Source organism: Rhinoderma darwinii, chromosome 10 (assembly GCF_050947455.1).
Source record: "Rhinoderma darwinii isolate aRhiDar2 chromosome 10, aRhiDar2.hap1, whole genome shotgun sequence".
NCBI classification, from domain to species: Eukaryota; Metazoa; Chordata; class Amphibia; order Anura; family Rhinodermatidae; genus Rhinoderma; species Rhinoderma darwinii.
Genome location: NC_134696.1, coordinates 4,614,626 through 4,638,209, shown reverse-complemented (window position 1 = coordinate 4,638,209; position 23,584 = coordinate 4,614,626). Strand labels below are relative to the sequence as shown.

The 23,584-nt window shown below is 42.1% G+C and overlaps 1 protein-coding gene across 12 annotated transcripts in view; it reads right to left on the bottom strand.

Moving 5' to 3' along the window:
* Nucleotides 1-23,584, bottom strand: part of ROBO3 (roundabout guidance receptor 3) — a 388,832-nt gene that overhangs the window by 359,760 nt on the left and 5,488 nt on the right. For 7 of the 12 annotated variants that reach the window (XM_075839190.1, XM_075839192.1, XM_075839189.1 and 4 more), the window contains 3 exons: nt 13,272-13,453; nt 11,965-12,077; nt 7,349-7,468 (listed from right to left, as the gene is read on the bottom strand). The gene's annotated coding sequence lies outside the window, so the exon portion shown is untranslated. Of the gene's footprint in view, nt 1-7,348; nt 7,469-11,964; nt 12,078-13,271; nt 13,454-14,967; nt 15,619-23,584 lie in introns of those variants that run through there. The other 5 variants (XM_075839197.1, XM_075839191.1, XM_075839193.1 and 2 more) reach the window with 4 other exon arrangements.

Genomic DNA, 23,584 nt, shown 5'->3' with positions numbered 1-23,584 from the left:
AGAAAAAAATAAATAGATGATATAAAACCTGTGAGTACATTAGTAAATGCCGCCTAAACTTGCAATTAACGAAATGTTACAAACTATTACGAGCTTTTGTAAAGACTAATGTCCGGTGTTCTGGAAGAAATCTTTTGTAATTAATGCAAGATGACATTTTGCACAAATTGTTATGACCTTAAGATGGATATTTACATGGCAAACAATACCAATAATTGTTGCGTGTGAACGAATAATTATTATCAGCAACACAACACTTGGTTTTTATCGTTGCTCGTTTTGTACAGGTAAACTGCGCAGTTATCCTTAAATATCTTGGAAACGTACAAATCATAATAATTATTATTATATGTAAAAAGGAATTCAGTGCTTTTAAACGTGTATTTTGGCTTTACAATTTGTGTTCAAATTGCTAGATGTTGTAAAAAAAATTCTACTAATTCACTGTCACTGCTGTAGGGTTATGTGGACCCACTGGGCCGCTCCGCCGTAGCGGAGTAGCAACTGGTCAAACAAAATGTCAATGACAGTCACAAGGGCGAGAGTGCCTGGATTGCTGGCTTGTGCTGGATAATCAGAAGCTAGCTAGTGCCGAACTACCGAGAGTTGGCTTGTGCCGGCCTATCGGAAGCTGGCTTGTGCCGTGTCATGACTATGGGGTATGTGGACCCACTCGGCCACTCCGCCGTAGCGGAGTGGCCAAACAGCAGTCAATGATAGTCTTTAGGACAAGAGTACCTGGCGTGGCAGACACTTGGCGTAGCAGACACTTGGCGTGGCAGACACTTGGCGTGGCAGACACTTGGCGTGGCAGACACTTGGCGTGGCAGACACTTGGCGTGGCAGATGAAACTTGGCACATAGGACACTTGGCAAAGATGACACATGGCACAGATTAAGTGAAAGAAAAAAGGGGAAGGAGGACAAGTGGCGCTCCTCTAAGGTAATACTGTTTGGAAATGGAATCAAGAGCAGTAAAAAGTGAGCGGGTTTACTCCCCTAGATTCGTTGTGCAAGTATAGGCACAACACTACTGCTTTGCAAAGATAACAATGATGATGTTTTTAGGTGCCGGCTGCCACCCGCTGCTATCCTACAGGTGAAAAACTCTTTCTGACCGGGGAGAAGAAATCCAGAAGTAGAAAGAAAAAGTGAAGCATTCGGGACATGGCGCCTGGCAGGTAAGTACAATGGATGTATGTGGTTATTGTATTGATAAAAATATTTAGCCCTTAATGTTTTTCCTGTTTTGTTGGATTACAACCTAATTTGCATAGAGACATCACTATCCTTATACAGTAAATTGTGCATTGCATGCAGCTGTCGCATTCCTCCTCTATGGCTCTCATTCTCTTGATTTTGCTGTCAGTACAGGGGCAATCCAGATTTCTGTCTGACAGTAGGGTTGCTATGGATAAACTTCCTAACAACCACAGTGTTTACAGTAAGACTTTCAGGCAGCACGTATCTACCAACTAGTCTGTCTCAGATTCTACGGGTCTTTAGTCCAAGGCAGAACTGCTGCTGGGCAGAAATAGGGACAAATGCATGTGGCAGGACTTAATGAGGATATATATTATTAGCTATATACATCTATTTATCGATCGATAGATATATATGTATCTACACATTAAGTTGAAAAATTTTATAAATACATGACATTACTTATTTTGTACTGATCCTGTATTATACTCCAGAGCCACACTCACTATTCTGCTGGTGGAGTCACTTTGTACACACATTACATTACTTATCCTGTACTGACCCTGAGTTACATCCTGTATTATACTCCAGAGCTGCACTCACTATTTTGCTGGTGGAGTCACTGTGTACATACATTACATTACTCATCCTGTACTGATCCTGAGTTACATCCTGTATTATACTCCAGAGCTGCACTCACTATTCTGCTGGTGGAGTCACTGTGTACATACATTACATTACTTAACCTGTACTGATCCTGAGTTATATCCTGTATTATACTCCAGAGCTGCACTCCCTATTCTGCTGGTGGAGTCACTGTGTACATACATTACATTACTTATCCTGTACTGATCCTGAGTTACATCCTGTATTATACTCCAGAGCTGCACTCACTATTCTGCTGGTGGAGTCACTTTGTACACACATTACATTACTTATCCTGTACTGATCCTGAGTTACATCCTGTATTATACTCCAGAGCCGCACTCACTATTCTGCTGGTGGAGTCACTGTGTACATACATTACATTACTTATCCTGCACTGATCCTAAGTTATATCCTGTATTATACTCCAGAGCTGCACTCACTATTCTGCTGGTGGGGTCACTGTGTACATACATTACATTACTTATCCTGTACTAATCCTGAGTTACATCCTGTATTATACTCCAGAGCTGCACTCACTATTCTGCTGGTGGAGTCACTGTGTACATACATTACTTATCCTGTACTGATCCTGAGTTGCATCCTGTATTATACTCCAGAGCCGCACTCACTATTGTGCTGGTGGAGTCACTTTGTACACACATTACATTACTTATCCTGTACTGACCCTGAGTTACATCCTGTATTATACTCCAGAGCTGCACTCACTATTTTGCTGGTGGAGTCACTGTGTACATACATTACATTACTTATCCTGTACTGATCCTGAGTTACATCCTGTATTATACTCCAGAGCCGCACTCACTATTCTGCTGGTGGAGTCACTGTGTACATACATTACATTACTTATCCTGTACTGATCCTGAGTTATATCCTGTATTATACTCCAGAGCTGCACTCACTATTCTGCTGGTGGAGTCACTGTGTACATACATTACATTACTTATCCTGCACTGATCCTAAGTTATATCCTGTATTATACTCCAGAGCTGCACTCACTATTCTGCTGGTGGGGTCACTGTGTACATACATTACATTACTTATCCTGTACTAATCCTGAGTTACATCCTGTATTATACTCCAGAGCTGCACTCACTATTCTGCTGGTGGAGTCACTGTGTCCATACATTACATTTCTTATCCTGTACTGATCCTGAGTTATATCCTGTATTATACTCCAGAGCTGCACTCACTATTCTGCTGGTGGAGTCACTGTGTACATACATGACATTACTTATCCTGTACTGATCCTGAGTTACATCCTGTATTATACTCCAGAGCTGAACTCACTATTCTGCTGGTGCAGTCCCTGTGTACATACATTACTTATCCTGTACTGATCCTGAGTTACATCCTGTATTATACTCCAGAGCTGCACTCACTATTCTGCTGGTGGAGTCACTGGAAGTCAAGTGGAAAGAATCTAATCAAGTGAGTTCTGTGGAATATTTTTTACTGTGTACATACATGACATTACTTATCCTGTACTAATCCTGTGTTTCATCCTGTATTAGGGAGGGGATTGCCTGCAAACAACCAAGCCCAATTTCCCAACTACCGATTGATAGTAGAACAAACTTTATTAAGCTACGTATAGCAAGACAGACCAAATAGAATTGCATTAAAATTGTCACTACCTAAGACCGGACATGAGGGTAGTTTACCTGTGTGGATACAGGCATGTATGGTAATAGAATAGGAGCGCAGATTCCTATCATTAGCAAGTTAAATTGTTAAATTGGCTAATAGGTAGACAGTAGGTCCGGTCAACGGTAGGTATTAAAATCTTGTACCCCTGTAATCCCGTGTACCACTGAGGACGCTACTCTGTAGCGAAACATGTCGGGGGGGCTGTCAAGATTTTAATACCTACCGTTGACCGGACCTACTGTCTACCGATTAGCCAATTTAACAATTTAACTTGCTAATGATAGGAATCTGCGCTCCTATTCTATTACCATATATGCCTGTATCCACACAGGTAAACTACCCTCATGTCCGGTCTTAGGTAGTGACAATTTTAATGCAATTCTATGTGGTCTGTCTTGCTATACGTAGCTAAATAAAGTTTGTTCTACTATCAATCGGTAGTTGGGAAATTGGGCTTGGTTGTTTGCAGGCAATCCCCTCCTTTGTAAATTGTATATTGCGCCCGCGAACTACCTGGGGTCTCCTTTACGTCTTGTCATCCTGTATTATACTCCAGAGCTGCACTCACTATTCTGCTGGTGGAGTCACTGTGTACATACATTACATTACTTATCCTGTACTGATCCTGAGTTACATCCTGTATTATACTACAGAGCTGCACCGACTATTCTGCTGGTGGGGTCACTGTGTACATACATTACATTACTTATCCTGTACTAATCCTGAGTTACATCCTGTATTATACTCCAGAGCTGCACTCACTATTCTGCTGGTGGAGTCACTGTGTACATACATTACTTATCCTGTACTGATCCTGAGTTGCATCCTGTATTATACTCCAGAGCCGCACTCACTATTGTGCTGGTGGAGTCACTTTGTACACACATTACATTACTTATCCTGTACTGACCCTGAGTTACATCCTGTATTATACTCCAGAGCTGCACTCACTATTCTGCTGGTTGAGTCACTTTGTACACACATTACATTACTTATCCTGTACTGACCCTGAGTTACATCCTGTATTATACTCCAGAGCTGCACTCACTATTTTGCTGGTGGAGTCACTGTGTACATACATTACATTACTTATCCTGTACTGATCCTGAGTTACATCCTGTATTATACTCCAGAGCCGCACTCACTATTCTGCTGGTGGAGTCACTGTGTACATACATTACATTACTTATCCTGTACTGATCCTGAGTTATATCCTGTATTATACTCCAGAGCTGCACTCACTATTCTGCTGGTGGAGTCACTGTGTACATACATTACATTACTTATCCTGCACTGATCCTAAGTTATATCCTGTATTATACTCCAGAGCTGCACTCACTATTCTGCTGGTGGGGTCACTGTGTACATACATTACATTACTTATCCTGTACTAATCCTGAGTTACATCCTGTATTATACTCCAGAGCTGCACTCACTATTCTGCTGGTGGAGTCACTGTGTCCATACATTACATTTCTTATCCTGTACTGATCCTGAGTTATATCCTGTATTATACTCCAGAGCTGCACTCACTATTCTGCTGGTGGAGTCACTGTGTACATACATGACATTACTTATCCTGTACTGATCCTGAGTTACATCCTGTATTATACTCCAGAGCTGAACTCACTATTCTGCTGGTGCAGTCCCTGTGTACATACATTACTTATCCTGTACTGATCCTGAGTTACATCCTGTATTATACTCCAGAGCTGCACTCACTATTCTGCTGGTGGAGTCACTGGAAGTCAAGTGGAAAGAATCTAATCAAGTGAGTTCTGTGGAATATTTTTTACTGTGTACATACATGACATTACTTATCCTGTACTAATCCTGTGTTTCATCCTGTATTAGGGAGGGGATTGCCTGCAAACAACCAAGCCCAATTTCCCAACTACCGATTGATAGTAGAACAAACTTTATTAAGCTACGTATAGCAAGACAGACCAAATAGAATTGCATTAAAATTGTCACTACCTAAGACCGGACATGAGGGTAGTTTACCTGTGTGGATACAGGCATGTATGGTAATAGAATAGGAGCGCAGATTCCTATCATTAGCAAGTTAAATTGTTAAATTGGCTAATAGGTAGACAGTAGGTCCGGTCAACGGTAGGTATTAAAATCTTGTACCCCTGTAATCCCGTGTACCACTGAGGACGCTACTCTGTAGCGAAACATGTCGGGGGGGCTGTCAAGATTTTAATACCTACCGTTGACCGGACCTACTGTCTACCGATTAGCCAATTTAACAATTTAACTTGCTAATGATAGGAATCTGCGCTCCTATTCTATTACCATATATGCCTGTATCCACACAGGTAAACTACCCTCATGTCCGGTCTTAGGTAGTGACAATTTTAATGCAATTCTATGTGGTCTGTCTTGCTATACGTAGCTAAATAAAGTTTGTTCTACTATCAATCGGTAGTTGGGAAATTGGGCTTGGTTGTTTGCAGGCAATCCCCTCCTTTGTAAATTGTATATTGCGCCCGCGAACTACCTGGGGTCTCCTTTACGTCTTGTCATCCTGTATTATACTCCAGAGCTGCACTCACTATTCTGCTGGTGGAGTCACTGTGTACATACATTACATTACTTATCCTGTACTGATCCTGAGTTACATCCTGTATTATACTACAGAGCTGCACCGACTATTCTGCTGGTGGGGTCACTGTGTACATACATTACATTACTTATCCTGTACTAATCCTGAGTTACATCCTGTATTATACTCCAGAGCTGCACTCACTATTCTGCTGGTGGAGTCACTGTGTACATACATTACTTATCCTGTACTGATCCTGAGTTGCATCCTGTATTATACTCCAGAGCCGCACTCACTATTGTGCTGGTGGAGTCACTTTGTACACACATTACATTACTTATCCTGTACTGACCCTGAGTTACATCCTGTATTATACTCCAGAGCTGCACTCACTATTCTGCTGGTTGAGTCACTTTGTACACACATTACATTACTTATCCTGTACTGACCCTGAGTTACATCCTGTATTATACTCCAGAGCTGCACTCACTATTTTGCTGGTGGAGTCACTGTGTACATACATTACATTACTTATCCTGTACTGATCCTGAGTTACATCCTGTATTATACTCCAGAGCCGCACTCACTATTCTGCTGGTGGAGTCACTGTGTACATACATTACATTACTTATCCTGTACTGATCCTGAGTTATATCCTGTATTATACTCCAGAGCTGCACTCACTATTCTGCTGGTGGAGTCACTGTGTACATACATTACATTACTTATCCTGCACTGATCCTGAGTTATATCCTGTATTATACTCCAGAGCTGCACTCACTATTCTGCTGGTGGGGTCACTGTGTACATACATTACATTACTTATCCTGTACTAATCCTGAGTTACATCCTGTATTATACTCCAGAGCTGCACTCACTATTCTGCTGGTGGAGTCACTGTGTACATACATTACTTATCCTGTACTGATCCTGAGTTACATCCTGTATTATACTCCAGAGCTGCACTCACTATTCTGCTGGTGGAGTCACTGTGTACATTACATTACTGATCCTGAGTTATATCCTGTATTATACTCCAGAGCTGCACTCACTATTCTGCTGGTGGAGTCACTGTGTACATACATTACATTACTTATCCTGTACTGATCCTGAGTTACATCCTGTATTATACTCCAGAGCTGCACTCACTATTCTGCTGGTGGAGTCACTGTGTACATACATTACTTATCCTGTACTGATCCTGAGTTACATCCTGTATTATACTCCAGAGCTGCACTCACTATTCTGCTGGTGGAGTCACTGTGTACATACATTACTTACCCTGTACTAATCCTGCGTTACATCCTGTATTATACTGCAGAGCTGCACACACTATTCATCAGGCTTCAGAGCTTAAATCTACCACCTTTCCCTGCTTATTCAGGCTGCAGCAATTCTGAACTGTGTGAACAAGAATACAAGATTGGTTGGTCATGTCACCTGACATACTCTGTTAAATCTGATTGGTCAGACCCCTCATTAAGGCTTTAGCCTTTTAGACTCATTGACATTAAAGTGAAAGTTACTGAAAACTGGAACAAACAGACACTGAAAAAGAAGAAGATATAATTTCCCTGAATGTAGCACAGGGAATATATTATAAACTAATGATGATTCCACCTCAAAGATTGGGGAAGAATACACTTTAGGGTATGTTCACACGGCCTATTTACGGACGTAAATCGGGCTTTTTTGCCCCGAATTACGCCCGAAAATAGCGCCTCAATAGCGCTGACAAACATCTGCCCATTGAAAGCAATGGGCAGACGTTTGTCTGTTCACACGAGGCGTATATTTACGCGCCGCTGTCAAATGACGGCGCGTAAATAGACGCCCGCGTAGAAGAAGTGACCTGTCACTTCTTTGGCCGTAATTGGAGCCGTTACTCATTGACTCCAATGAATAGCAGCGCTAATTACGGCCGTAATTGACGCGGCGTTCAAGCGCCTGCACATGCCGGTACGGCTGAAATTACGGGGATGTTTTCAGGCTGAAACATCCCCGTAATTTCAGCCGTAACGGACCCCCGCCGTGTGAACATACCCTTATAAGCTCCTACTGCTGCATCAACCATGTGTTGGTAAAAACAAAAAGTAGGGAGAGAACTCACCGACCACTCTTGGAGACTGGCTGGCTGGAACAAAAGTTATAGTTTAGCCCCTGCTTTTCTTTGCAGCTTTTTTTTATTTGCAGCTGATGAATTTCATAGCAATAAATTAGACTTTCTACAGAATCACCCTTTCATAGTATAAAATATAATTTACCACTTAATTAAAGTGTTTATTTTGTAAATGACTCCCCCCTGTTTAATAACAGTCGTGGCATATTGACTAATTGACCCCGTTGGTTATCACTGGGGTCTGATGGCCGGAGGCACAATGGTGGGTGGGATACAGCTGCTGTGCACCTGGGTCACAGTTAGAAAGTGCACTAGAGTAAATGAAGCAGACAATATATCATCATACATAGGCATTTAAGTAAGTCGCTAATCATCTCGCGCAGACAATGGCTGCTGTCTATTATATACCTTATATAAAACTGCCCTGACATAAAGTGACACCGAGCATATGAGATACCCTGGGTGATGCCAGGGAAAGCAGAAGAGGTCAAGATTATAAGGTGGATGAATGTTTTTGGTAAAAAAAACAATAGCCTGCCGTATTCTCTCTATCACCCCATTATCAATGTGGATGTCAATGTAATTACTAGACTGCTCATTTTATTGTATTACAGACAGAGCTGCTTAAACCTTTCGGGACAAAGTCATTTTTTTAATTTTTAATTTTCGTTCTTTACTCCCCACATTAAAGGAGCCATAACTTTTTTATTTTTCCGTCAGTAGAGCGGTGTGAGGGCTTATTTTTTGCGGGAGGAGTTTTAGTTTCTTTTGGTACCATTTATAGTTCCATATAATGTACTGGGAAATTGGAAAAAATTCCATGTGGGCTCAATTGCTTTTTGGGTTTCGTTTTTACGACAAATTATCTTTATTCTGTGGCACAATCCGATTACGGCGATACCAAATTGATATCGTTTTTTTTATATTTTACTACTTTTATTGATAATAAACTTTTCTGTCGCCACATTCTGAGAGCCATAACTTTTTTCTTTTTTCACTGATGGTGTGAGGGCTTATTTTCTGCGGGATGAGCTGTAGTTTTTATTAGTACAATTTTTTTGGAAGTACAACTTTTTGATAACTTTTTATTAAATTTTTTGGGAGAGCTAGGTTGACCAAAAAACAGCGATTTTCAATTCTTTTTTTAGGCGTTTAACGTGTGCATTAAATAACGCTATATTGTAATATTTCAGACTTTTACAGACACAGCGATACCAATTTTGTTAATTTTTTTTTATTTTTTACATTACCTTAGGGGGAAAATGGGAATAGTTTTTTTTATTTGAACATTTAATATATATTTTTTTCACTACTGAAAACTTTTTTCACTTTTTTGACACACTTTATTAGCCCCCCCCTAGGGGACTTGAACCAGCGATTGTTGGTACAATATACTGCAATACTGACGTATTGCAGTATTATTTTTACAGGCTTCTGCTAAGCCCTGCCACAGAGTCAGAGTGGAGGCAGCCCTGGGGCCCTTCATTAGGCCCCTGGGCTGCCATAACAGCCGTCGTCACCTCCGATCTCAATGCAAGGGGGCGATGAGCTGTCGGAGGGGGCCGCCCTCCTCTTTTCAACGCCTCAGATGCTGCAGTCACGATTGACCGCAGCATATGAGGGGTTAAACAGCCAGGGCACCCAACACCCGCAGCCTATGGAGTGCGCTCCAAACATCACCCCCTGCACCAGGACGTAATAGAACGTCTGTGTGTGCGAAGGGATTAAAGAGGTGTTCTGCAATTTTTTTAATGTAACAAACTGACCTAATGGTTCTGCAGAGTTCCCATGTTTGTGTTAAAAAAATGTTGAATGGCGCAAAAAACAGAGACATTTTTGAAAATACAAGTGCATTAAAAACATGAATTTCTAGTAGTAGTATCTATTATGAAAAGGAAAAACCTGACAGACCTATTAAAAATCAATATCTCATATCCAGTTTAATCTCTCATATTCAATAAAACAGAACCCATGCCCATGATGCTAGTGTGAACAGATACTAATAGTAAAATTGTAATCTACAAAATATTTGATATAATTACATTTATGTCACTGTATAAGCAGTAGTTCTAATGATAGATGTAATAGTAATAAGAATACTAATAGAAGTAATAATACCATAAATGAACACTAGGTGGGGCTGTACTATGTTCTTCCATTCTAATAGAACTCTGTTCTTTATAAACAAAATAAAAAAAACTGAAAAGTTGCACAAATTAAAGTTTTGTGAGCATTACATGATGTGGATAGGTGCATTTTACGAAATAGAACTGAATGTTACAGGAAATCATAAAATTCAAGTTAAGGTCTAGTCCTGACTTTACAATGGACATGAATGGTATAAACAATGACGACCTGTTGCCCCGCAGGTACGGCTGGATGTCTTTACTAGGGTGAATTCACATGATGAGGTATTGCTGTGGATTTTAAGTGCGGACTCTGCACTGAAAATCCACAGCACTTAACAGTACAATACAAGTGGAATGGGTTTAAGGCCTTATTCACACGAGCGTATTTCACATCAGTGTTAGGCTTCGTTCACATCGGCGTCAGGGCTCCGTTACGACGTTCTGTGGGGGCTTTCCGTCGGAACAGAGCCCTGACTGACACAAACTGAAACCAAAGATTTCCATTACCATTGATTTCAATGGTGACGGATCCGGTGCCAATGGTTTCAGTTTGTGTCAGTCAGGGCTCTGTTCCGACGGAAAGCTCCCACAGAACATCGTAACGGAGCCCTGACGCAGATGTGAACATAGCCTTACGTGCGTTAAAACAACGGACATCACACGGACCTATGCAATTCAATGGGGCCATTCAGACATTCAGTGTTGTTCACGCAGCGTGAAGCTCACTGCATGTCCTATACTTGTGCGTTTTTTGCGCATCACGCACCCATTGAAGTCAATGGGTACGTGAAAATCACGGGCAGCACACGAGTGCTGTCCGTGTTTTTCACGCACCAGTTGCTAAAGAAATGGTGAGGAAAATATAAAACACCTCCTTCAGTTTTTTTTGCTGACATAAAAAATGCGTGACATACGGATGACATAAGCGCGTAAAAAACACAGACGTGCACAGTACACGGATGCCACACGCAAGGCAGGAAAAACGCTGTGCTTTTTACGCGCGGAAAACAGACACGCTCGTGTGAATTAGGCGCACCAAACGCGCACCAAAATCTGTGTAACGCGCAACAAAATCTGTGTAAAAATCTAAATGTGACACATGCAGACTTTTTCCGTTGCAGATTTCAAAACAAATCCAAGACGGAAAAATTCTGCAGCGTGTGTCACTAAGGCTGACTGTTATACATGCCTTGTGACTTTCTGCCTTTATTATGGGGGCACTATGGCTGCCTGTTATAGAGGCAACTATATTTGTCTGTCTCTCATATGATTGTCTGTTATAGATGAGATGTGGCTGTCTGTCTTTATTATGCAGACACAGTGGCTGTTGTCTCTTCTACATGTACCGTGACTGTCTCTTCTAGATGCACTGTGGTTGTCTCTTTATTATGGGGACAGTGTGGCTGTCTATGACAGCAGGGGACTCTCATATGCAAATAGCTAAATACCTGCACACTGTGCACGTGTTCAAATGTCACATCTCTATCATTAAAACTCTTCATGGCATAAAATTGTACAGCCTGGTGGGGACAATAGTCTGGATTCACAAGTGGCAGTAGCGGTGAGACAGCAAGTCAGACTTTTTCCCCCCCTCCCCAACAGAAAACTACAAACACACAGAAGAATAAATTTCCCCCTGGGACACTCACTCTTTTTCTAAATGATGAATAAGTTGGAAAAGTTGCATTCATTGTCAGTATGATCGCCGCTTGCTGACTGGATAAGATTAAGCTCCGGCCATGAGGATGCTCCTCTGAAACATCTGTAAAAAAAAAAAATTACTTTATTGATAATAATAAATAAAACAAAAAGTTCATTAGGTTTCAGTTATGGTCTGTTCACATTAGGATGGATCCGTCACAGCGTCATGGCTTCCGTTATAAACAAAAGCCATGATGTAAATGTGAACATAGCCTTACGTTGATACTAAAAGCATAGTGTGGCTCATTTATAAAAAACGGTCACAGACATTTTACTGGCATAGATATTGGGGTCTTTGTTTTCCATAGCGCACAATCAATCGCAGGATTTTTCGAGAGCAAAATGAAAGCTGCCCCCAGTAAGTTTAAAATGGCGCAAGCATTTGGGCCATATGTTTAAAGCGCTCGGCCACCATTATTTTGCATGACTCCATAAAATTGTTGCTTTATAAATGTGCCCCAGTGACGCTGATCACTGGTTATATTGCATGAAAACATTGTAATGTTTATGGCTGCCATGACCAATTACTTAAGGAAGTGACCCCTGGTAATGTGAATAAAGACAGTAGGATACAGGGGACAATAAGAGATTTTGTTTTATGTAAACGTCACAAAGGCTGGGGCTCATTTAAAGCCAATGTGAGTCCCCCAGCAGTTGTAGATCTGTCATCCTCTTCATACAGCATCTGCTTCAGATTTATGCCCCCCCCTTCATGTTTTTGCTCACTTTATCAGCTCCGTCTTTTGTTCTGCCCTCTCTCCATGGACCTTTTTATCAACAGCAGCCCCAGCTGAGGCTTCTCCCAAATGAGGCGCTAACACCTTAGGCCAGTGATCTCCGCTGGGGAGGGAGAGCAGCTGCAGAGTGGGGTGCAGGCTGTGGAGTAATTCTCTTTTACATCTCATAACACACACATGGGTACGTGGGGGGCTCCTGGCCACTTTATATTACACATTGCCTCATTATCTTGATGTGTAAAGCCGTCATTTGCTTCAATGTCAGTATACTTTATTGCTAATGATACGTGGGCTCCGCGTAACCCGAGGTGAAAGCGTAGTGCAGACTATTGTGTGGCTGGGATGCTTTAAATATTCCATGTACCACTCGTAAATGTATGACTTGTATTAACAGACACTATGGTCTGTGAAGCTTGGCATGCTGATTGTAGACATAGAGGAGAAGTTATTACATAGTTGTCATGCATGGGATAAAAAGCTTACAAATTTAATATATGTATTTTGGCAGGGGAATTTACCATTTCTTAACACAGTGAGTAAAGTTCCCAGTCGCGTTGATGAACTACAGACAAAGTGAATAAACATGCTCTGTTCGATGATGGGTCAGATTACTCAAATCGCCAGTCTAGAGTGAGATGAGGAAATCGGTTTGGAGAATTTCTGTTCCGCAGATCACAAACAGGATGTATCATGATGGCGGCTGGGTTGACAAAACATGAATGGGACATGGGTTAATTTGCTTGTCTCTAGCGTTATTTTAAGATAATACAATTTTATGTTCTATTGTTAAAATATAAATGAGAACATTCACCTTTAACGGCCATCTGACTTAAGATACCATCGGTGTTGTGAGCTGAGACCAAACCAGTTTGCTAGAATAAATGGGCCACGGGTCTATAAGCCCCACTGTCTTATCTTTGATATTTCCAAATTTCATGTTGACAGCACTTGCATTGCTCTTAATTCTAGGGATTGGGGCGTCTCAACTCTCGGACTCTGACCAATGTTATCTTCTGATCTATAAGTAAAGGGTATCTGGCACACCAATATGAGAAAAAGGTAATTTTTATTTTGTTTTTGATTACCTTTTTCTCATATTGGTGTGCCGGATACTCTTTACTTACTCATTTCGGGTTGGGCCCCTATCCGTGCAAACCCACCTCCCCTTTTCCCCTGTATCTGGTGCTATCTGAATTTATATACAATCTTCTGATCTATGGCAATGAAATGTCAGACGATAGATAAGTGTGAAAATATAGTACATGTGCCCCTTTGCGCCTTTTAACATGTCAGAGTCATGTCAGAGGATATCGGTGGAGCTTCGGTTGCTGAGACCTCCTTTATTACTAGAATGAACAGCCTGTAGCGTTCTTCAGACAATCTCACATCCATGGTGGTTGCCTGATTATCCCCAGCATTTGCCACTGAGGAAAAGAAGGATCAGACAAACTGGATTTTAACCTGACCTGATATTTCCTGACTTACTGAAATAAACAGTCCGGCAGAATAGCTGTAGGCTCGTTCATCATACACCTTGTTTTCTAATCAGAGTAGTCTCATCATCGGTACTTTGAGCCGAATCCATCAGTGAGCTGGACTGACGGCTTGGCTAACAGTGGCTCCTGTGTGCCTCTGATACCTTATCTAACCCTAATACTGTTCAAATCTAAGAAGATCAACATAGATTTCATCAGTATTAGGCTGCAGTCACACGTGGCAAATTTTGGTGCAGAAATTTCTGCGACTTTAAATCAGTTCCATTTATTTGAATGGAACTGGCTGAAATCCATGCACCTGCTGCAGGAAAAAAAAAGACCCATTCGATAAAATGGAACTGATTTTCAGTCTCAGAAATTTCTGCAACAAAATATGCCGCATGTGACTGCAGCCAAAGGGTCAGATGAGGTGTCAGAGGCACACAGGAGCCACGGTCATCCAGACTGTCAGTTCAGATTCGGCTGAGGGTGGCGATCTGCAGCTTTTATGTACAGTGAATACATAAAGATACAGAACAGAAACATGACATTTTTTTAATAAATGTAATTATAAAATTGCTAATTATCATCAACTACAAACATTACATGAAAAAAAATTAACTGTCAACCAAAGGTTTCCAAAGCTTTTTAAGGGGTATTCCCATCTCGGACATTTATGGCATATCCACCGGTAGATGCGGGTCCCGATTAGTATTAATGCTAACAAGCTTTGATTTACCTGTCATCAGCTGTCCAGAAATGTTGCTCATATGTCATTCTATTCAGCATCCTTTAGTGTACAACGTGTATGAGTGTACCCTATAATCTCATCCTCACCGCCTGTGATATTCAGGAGATTTCCTCTAATATGGCTAATTAATGGCCTTTCTCCTTCTCCTCACAAGCTTACAATCTAATTAAATTGAGTCTGAATTAATGACTTCCTGCCCCTTCATTGTTACTTTCAGCTTATTAAAGACTGCAGGGTCAGACGGATGATCCGTTCCCAGGCTGGGCCTCTGTATGATGGGTTAATGGGAAACGTTTTTGTAGGTGTACATTGAATTATCACAAAATGGTTTCTAACAATGTCAGAGGCAGCTCCCCAGACTTCTGCTTTACATTGTTAGTGGGAGTAATTAAATGGTTTCATTGGGCCATAATTAGAGCCCTGAGTATAACATATAATTCGGGGCGGGGGAAACATAAATCTGCAACATCTGATCTGTATGTGTACTATGCTTTTAATAGTAGGAATAATAACTTGAATACATAGGGGGGTGTATGATAGTAGTTATATGCTTGTATATTGGAGCAGTATTATAGTAGTTATATTCTTGTATATAGGAGCAGTATTATAGTAGTTATATTCTTGTATATAGGGCCAGTATTATAGTAGTTATATTCTTGTATATAGGGGCAGTGTTATAGTAGTTATATTCTTGTATATAGGAGCAGTATTATAGTAGTTATATTCTTGTATATAGGGGCAGTATTATAGTAGTTATATTCTTGTATATAGGAGCAGTATTATAGTAGTTATATTCTTGTATATAGGGGGCAGTATTATAGCAGTTATATTCTTGTATATAGGGGGCAGTATTATAGTAGTTATACTCTTGTATATAGGGGCATTATTATAGTCGTTATATTCTTGTATATAGGGGCAGTATTATAGTCGTTATATTCTTGTATATATGAGTAGTATTATAGTAGTTATATTCTTGTATATAGGGGGCAGTATTATAGTAGTTCTATTCTTGTATCTATGAGCAGTATTATAGTAGTTATATTCTTGTATATAGGAGCAGTATTATAGTAGTTCTATTCTTGTATATAGGGGGCAGTATTATAGTAGTTCTATTCCTGTATATAGGGGGCAGTATTATAGTAGTTCTATTCTTGTATATATGAGTAGTATTATAGTAGTTATATTCTTGTATATAGGGGCATTATTATAGTCGTTATATTCCTGTATATAGGGGGCAGTATTATAGTAGTTATATTCTTGTATATAGGAGCAGTATTATAGTAGTTATATTCTTGTATATAGGAGCAGTATTATAGTAGTTATATTCTTGTATATAGGGGGCAGTATTATAGTAGTTATATTCTTGTATATAGGGGCAGTATTATAGTAGTTATATTCTTGTATATAGGGGGCAGTATTATAGTAGTTATATTCTTGTATATAGGGGCAGTATTATAGTAGTTATATTCTTGTATATAGGGGGCAGTATTATAGTAGTTATATTCTTGTATATAGGGGGCAGTATTATAGTAGATATATTCTTGTATATAGGAGCAGTATTATAGTAGTTATATTCTTGTATATAGGGGCAGTATTATAGTAGTTATATTCTTGTATATAGGGACAGTATTATAGTAGCTATATTCTTGTATATAGGGGCAGTATTATAGTAGTTATATTCTTGTATATAGGGGGCAGTATTATAGTAATTATATTTTTGTATATAGGAGGCAGTATTATAGTAGTTATATTCTTGTATATAGGAGCAGTATTATAGCAGATATATTCTTGTATATAGGGGTAGTATTATAGTAGTTATATTCTTGTATATAGGAGCAGTATTATAGTAGTTATATTCTTGTATATAAGGGGCAGTATTATAGTAGTTATATTCTTGTATATATGGGTAGTATTATAGTAGTTATATTCTTGTATATAGGAGCAGTATTATAGTAGTTATATTCTTGTATATAGGAGCAGTATTATAGTAGTTATATTCTTGTATATAGGAGCTGTATTATAGTAGTAATATTCTTGTATATAGGGGGCAGTATTATAGTAGTTATATTCTTGTATATAGGAGGCAGTATTATAGTAGTTACATTCTTATATATAGGAGCAGTATTATAGTAGTTATATTCTTGTATATAGGGGTCAGTATTATAGTAATTATATTCTTGTATATAGGAGGCAGTATTATAGTAGTTATATTCTTGTATATAGGAGTAGTATTATAGTAGATATATTCTTGTATATAGGGGCAGTATTATAGTAGTTATATTCTTGTATATAGGAGGCAGTATTATAGTAGTTATATTCTTGTATATAGGGGCAGTATTATAGTAGTTATATTCTTGTATATAGGGGGCAGTATTATAGTAATTATATTCTTGTATATAGGAGGCAGTATTATAGTAGTTATATTCTTGTATATAGGGGCAGTATTATAGTAGTTATATTCTTGTATATAGGGGGCAGTATTATAGTAATTATATTCTTGTATATAGGGGCAGTATTATAGTAGTTATATTCTTGTATATAGGGGCAGTATTATAGTAGTTATATTCTTGTATATAGGGGCAGTATTATAGTAGTTATATTTTTGTATATAGGGGCAGTATTATAGTAGTTATATTCTTGTATATAGGGGCAGTATTATAGTAGTTATATTCTTGTATATAGGGGGCAGTATTATAGTAATTATATTCTTGTATATAGGAGGCGGTATTATAGTAGTTATATTCTTGTATATAGGGGCAGTATTATAGTAGTTATATTCTTGTATATAGGGGCAGTATTATTGTAGTTATATTCTTGTATATAGGGGGCAGTATTAATAGTAGTTATATTCTTGTACATAGGGGGCAGTATTATAATAGTTATATTCTTGTATATAGGGGTAGTATTATAGTAGTTATATTCTTGTATATAGGGCAGTATTATAGTTGCTAAATTCTTATATATAGGGGGCAGTATTACAATAGTTATATTCTTGTATATGACTGCCATTGACTTTGCTGATCAGCAGCTGCTCCGTTACAGCGGAGTGGCCCAGTGGGTCAACATTCCTGCCAGTCATTAGTTTGCTCAGGCCATGGATCCTGCTCGTCAACCGAAGACAGCGGTCCAGTAGATGCAAGCGGACATGCGTGACCTTCGGGCACGACAGAATCAGCTCCTACAGGCTGTAAAGTCTATTATTGCTGGATTTTCCTTCTGTGGCTGCTTCCACTACTCCCCCACCTGCTATCCCTCCTGCCAGTTCTGGGCCAGGAATTTCATTGCCCCTACCACCTCGCTAGGATGGAAACCTGTAGAGGCTTCATCAACCAGTGTCTGATCCACTTTAAAGTACACGCTCATCTTTTTCCCTATGATGTGACCAAGGTCGCTTTTATTGTCTCAATCCTCTGTGGCAAAGCCTTGGCACGGGCGAACCCCATTTGAGAACCTGAGGGGCCAGAGTCATCGGACCTAAAGTTGTTCCTGGGGACTTTTGGTACTGCATTTGAAGAATCAAGCCGGACGTCTTCTGCAGCTGCCTCTCTTCTGAGTCTCCATCAAGGGAAATCGACGGTAGGAGAATATGCCATCCAGTTCCGTACCTTGGCAGCGGAACATGCCTGGAACAACGAGGCCTTGTTGGCAACTTTCTGGCAGGGACTGGCTCCTCAAATAAAGGTTGATTGGTGGCTCGTGACCTACCATCCACCTTGGATGCCTTAATTCTGTTGGCTACTCGAATAGACATGAGAATCCAGGAATGCATCCAGGAAGCTCGCCGGGAAAAATGGTCCTATAGACTGGCGCCCAGGTTTCAGAGACCCCTACTCCCTCCTCCGGTAGTCCCTCCTTAGGAGCCCATGCAGGTGGACAAACTCAGATCATCCGACCAAAAGCGACAGAACAGATGTTCAGCAGGATTGTGGCCACAAGAGTCATTTTCGGCGTGAATGTCAACAGAAGCCGGAAAATCTCCAGCACCTAGGGTTGATTGCAGAGACTAGGTGGATTGACGCCACCTGCTAAACTCTTGTAACGTTCGTGGTCGCTGACCACAAACTCCTTCCATCCAGTCGATGCTCTACTCTCAAGAGATGTTTGCACATATGGCCGTCCTGCTCCACAGTGACCACCAGGGTGCGCTCACAAGCTCAGTCCAGACTTGAGAAGTCAGAGCGCAAGCATGTTTGTGATTGAGCTAATTGGTCCAGAGTACCCTGGGCTATAAGAAGGTCCCAGCCCCATCCTCCCAAGCCTGAGCTTTGTTGTTGTATTCCTAGTCTGTCTTGCAAATGGTCCTGCTCCCAGTGTTAACTGTTCCTGTAACCTGTATCCTGATCTAGTGCCGTGCTTAGCTGTAGCCGTGCTGTGCTGTATACCACGCCTGTCCTGCTTCTCCACGCCTGACGTCTACCTGCTGCCTAGTTCCTGCCTTGCTACTGTCTGAGCTGCCAGCCACAGGTACCCTATATAAACTATATATAGAAATATTTGCCTGCCGGCAAAAGGCCCTTTTTAACAACTACAAGCAAGATAAAATAACAAATTTTTATTAGGCTATTATAGCAAAGACACCCTACATAGAAATTAAAAGTTATGTTCACTGCTGATAGTAACCAGCATAGTACAATGTGTGCCAGTAGCAAGATTCTAAGTGTCAGTAGCAAGATTCAAAGTGTCAGCGGCTGCAGTACGCTGCACTCTGACCAAGGTCAAAGTCAGTATCAGAGATCAACGGTATCAGAGATCAGCAGTAACAAGTTAAAATTTCAAAAGAGCCCCCCTGACATGTTTCACTGCAGATGCAGCGTCTTCAGGGGTATCGGGGGTAATGATCGTCGGGAGGGAGGCCTTCCTAGTCTGGCCCCTACTTTGCAGCAAACCCTGCTGTCCTCAGATGTCGATCCTCTTAAGGAGTCTGTGATGATGGACCAGTGTAAGCTATCCACCCAGGAGAGACAACGCGGACGCACTTCGGGACTCTGTCTATATTGCGGCCTCGGTGGCCATCTTGTGCGCCTGTGTCCCCAAAAATCCCAAAGCCTAGGGTTGCTAGGAGAGGCAACCTTGGGTAAGAAAGGACTTCTGTCTAAATTGTCCATACCAGTGACCATAGTGTCCGGCGAGAGAACGCATCAGGTCTCTGCGTATCTGGACTCTGGATCCGCTGCTAATTTCATCCGTAGAGACCATTGTGGATCTTCTTCAATTACCCACTACCCCTCTGGAGAGGCCATTGACAGTTGCATCAGTGAATGGACTACCTCTACCAGACCCACTTATAGCTGTGACTAAGACGCTGAGGCTCCAAGTGGGAGCTCTTCACTCCGAACTCCTGTCGTTCTATGTCCTATCCAAAGCCGTTAACCCTGTGTTGCTGGGCCTGCCTTGGCTCCGACTACATGCCCCAGTCCTGGACTGAAATTCTGGAAAAGTTCTCCAGTGGGGCCCTGAGTGTCAAAGCCGATGCCTGGTGCAGATTCGTTAGACTCAGCCTTCGCTGCCTCGGTCATTGGCAGGATTGCCGGTCATTATGCTGCATTTTCGGACGTCTTCAGCAAGAGGGAGGCGGAGACATTGCCTCCACACCGGGCGTATGACTGCCCTATCGAGCTGACTCCTGGTGCATCCCTTCCCCGTGGTAGGGTATATCCTCTCTCCTTGCCAGAGACTCTGTCCATGTCCGCCTATGTGAAAGAGAACTTGGAAAGGGGCTTCAAATGGAAGTCTTCCTCCCCGGCAGGAGCCGGATTCTTCTTCGTCAAAAAGTAGGATGCTTCTCTTCGTCCTTGTATTGACTACTGAGGTCTCAACCAGATCACTGAGAAAAAGAAATATCCGTTGCCGCTGATCTCAGAACTGTTTGATCGTATACGTGGAGCTAAGATTTTTTCCAAACTAGACCTGAGTGAGGCTTACAACCTAGTCCGGATTCGCCAGGGTGATGAATGGAAGACTGCATTTAACACCCGTGATGGACACTATGAATATCTAGTAATGCCCTTCGGCCTGTGTAATGCTCCCGAGGTCTTCCAGGAGTTTGTTAATGACATTTTCCGTGACCTCCTGTATGTTTGCATAGGAGTCTACCTTGATTTTTTTCTCGATATCCTGTGACTCATCAGAGACATGTCCGTCAAGTTTTGCTGCGGTTAAGGGAGAATCGTCTGTACGCTAAGCTGGAAAAGTGCGTGTTTTAAACAGATGCTCTACCCTTCCTGGGTTATATCGTCTCGAATCGAGGTCTCGAGATGGATCCTGAAAAGGTAAAGTCTATTCTGGAATTGCCATGCCCTCAAGGCTTCAGGGCCATACAGCTTTCTGGGATTCGCCAATTTTTACAGACCGTTTATTCCAAACTTCTCCTCACTGACTTCTCCTATCTCTAACCTCACTAAGAAGGGCAAGAGCGCCAAGGTGTGGACTCCTGAGGCAGAGTCCGCATTCAATAGCCTGAAGACTGCCTTTACGTCAGCCTCTATCCTCCATCATCCAGATGTCTCTCTACAGTTCTCGTTGGAGATGGACGCATCCTCTGTCGGTGCTGGTGCACTCCTGTTCCAGAGAGGCTCCAACGGCAAGTCAATGGTATGTGGATATTTTTCTAAGCTCTTCTCTTCCGCAGAACGCAACTATTCGATTCGGGATCGGCAGTTACTGACCATCAAATTGGCTCTGGAGGACTGGAGACATCTTCTAGAGGGCCCAGCTCATCCCATCCTGATTTTTAAGGACCATAAGAACCTTACCTATCTTCAGACGGCCCAAGGGCTGAACCTTTGTCAGGCCACGTGGTCACTGTTCTTTACCAGGTTCCAGTTTGAGCTCCATTATCGCCCGGCCGACAAGAATGTGAGGGCCGATGCCTTGTCCAGGTCTTTCGAGACAGAAGACACCATGGAGATTCCACAGAACATAATTGATCCGTCTTGCATTGTCTCAATCCCCTGCAAGTTGGGGACATTTCTCCAGTGAGGACTTTTGTGCCTGGCTGACCATGGAAGAATCCTCCGCTGGGGACACTCCTTTAGACTGGCAGGTCACGCGGGGACCCGTAAGACTCGGGATCTGATTGCTCGTCATTTTTGGTTGCCCACTCTGCCCAAGGACATTATGGACTTTGTTTCTTCATGTTCAGTATGTGCAGCCAACAAGGTCGCTCACTCCAGACCTGCTGGTCTGCTCCAGCCATTGCCTGTGCCCAATGACCCCTGGCAGCATATAGCTATGGACTTTATTACGGACCTGCCTCTCTCTGCCGGATGCAGTACTGTCTGGGTGGTGGTGGATCGATTTTATAAGATTGCCCACTTCATTCCTCTGATCGGTCTTCCTTCTGCTCCTCTAATGGCCAAGCTGTTCATGCAACACATCTTCCGCCTGCACGGCTTGTCGCAGCATATTGTGTCTGATCGGGGTGTTCAATTCACCTCGAAGTACTGGAGAGCCCTCTGCGGACTCCTGGGTATAAAGTTGGACTTTTCCTCAGCCTACCATCCTCAGTCCAATGGTCAGGTCGAGAGGATCAATCAGATCTTGGAGAACTACCTACGCTTTGGCTGCCTCCTACCCTCAAGATCCCCAACTCCTTCCATGTTTCTCTCCTGAAGCCAGTGGTTCTGAACCGCTTTACCAAGACTCCAATCCTTGCGGTTGCCTCCAGCGGCCCTTCAGACACCTTCGAGGTTAAGGAGATCTTGGACATTAAAAAGTAAGAGGAAGAACCTTTTAATTAGTAGATTGGAAGGGGTTTGGTCCAGAAGAGAGGTCCTGGGAGCCAGAGGAGAATCTCAATGCTCCTACCCTCATTAAGAGGTTTCTCTCTCGTTTTTGTCCCAAGAGGAGGGGGTGTAAGAGGGGGGATACTGTAACGTCCGTGGTCGCTGACCACAAACTCCTTCCATCCAGTCGACGCCCTTCTCTCAAGAGATGTTTGCACATACGGCCGTCCTGCTCCACAGGGACCACCAGGGTGCGCTCACAAGCTCAGTCCAGACTTGAGAAGCCAGAGCGCAAGCATGTTTGTGATTGAGCTAATTGGTCCAGAGTACCCTGGGCTATAAGAAGGTCCCAGCCCCATCCTCCCACGCCTGAGCTTTGTTGTTGTATTCCTAGTCTGTCTTGCAAATGGTCCTGCTCCCAGTGTTAACTGTTCCTGTAACCTGATCTAGTGCTGTGCTTAGCTGTAGCCGAGCCTGCCTTGCTACTGTCCGAGCTGCCACAGGTACCCTATATAAACTATAGACTCTCACCTGCGCCCTGTTGGCCAGCTGCCATACCGCCAAGGTGGGTCCACGAACTCTACGTGACAACTCTCTCTCAAATTATCTATTCCTGTGACTGTCTTCTCGGGTGAAGAAATCTATCCCCGCTTATTTGGATTCTGGAGCAGCTGCAAATTTAGTATGAGTCCTCCTCTCGGAACTCATAGCTTTTTATGTCCTGTCTAAAGCTATTAACCCCATCCTGCTGGGATTGCCATGGCTACGCCAACCCGCTCCTGTCCTTGACTGGAATTCTGGAGATGTCCTCCAATGGGGACCCCGATGTCTTCACCGCTGCCTGCCTCAGGTTTGTCCTGTTCCTTCTCCACTGCCTCAGT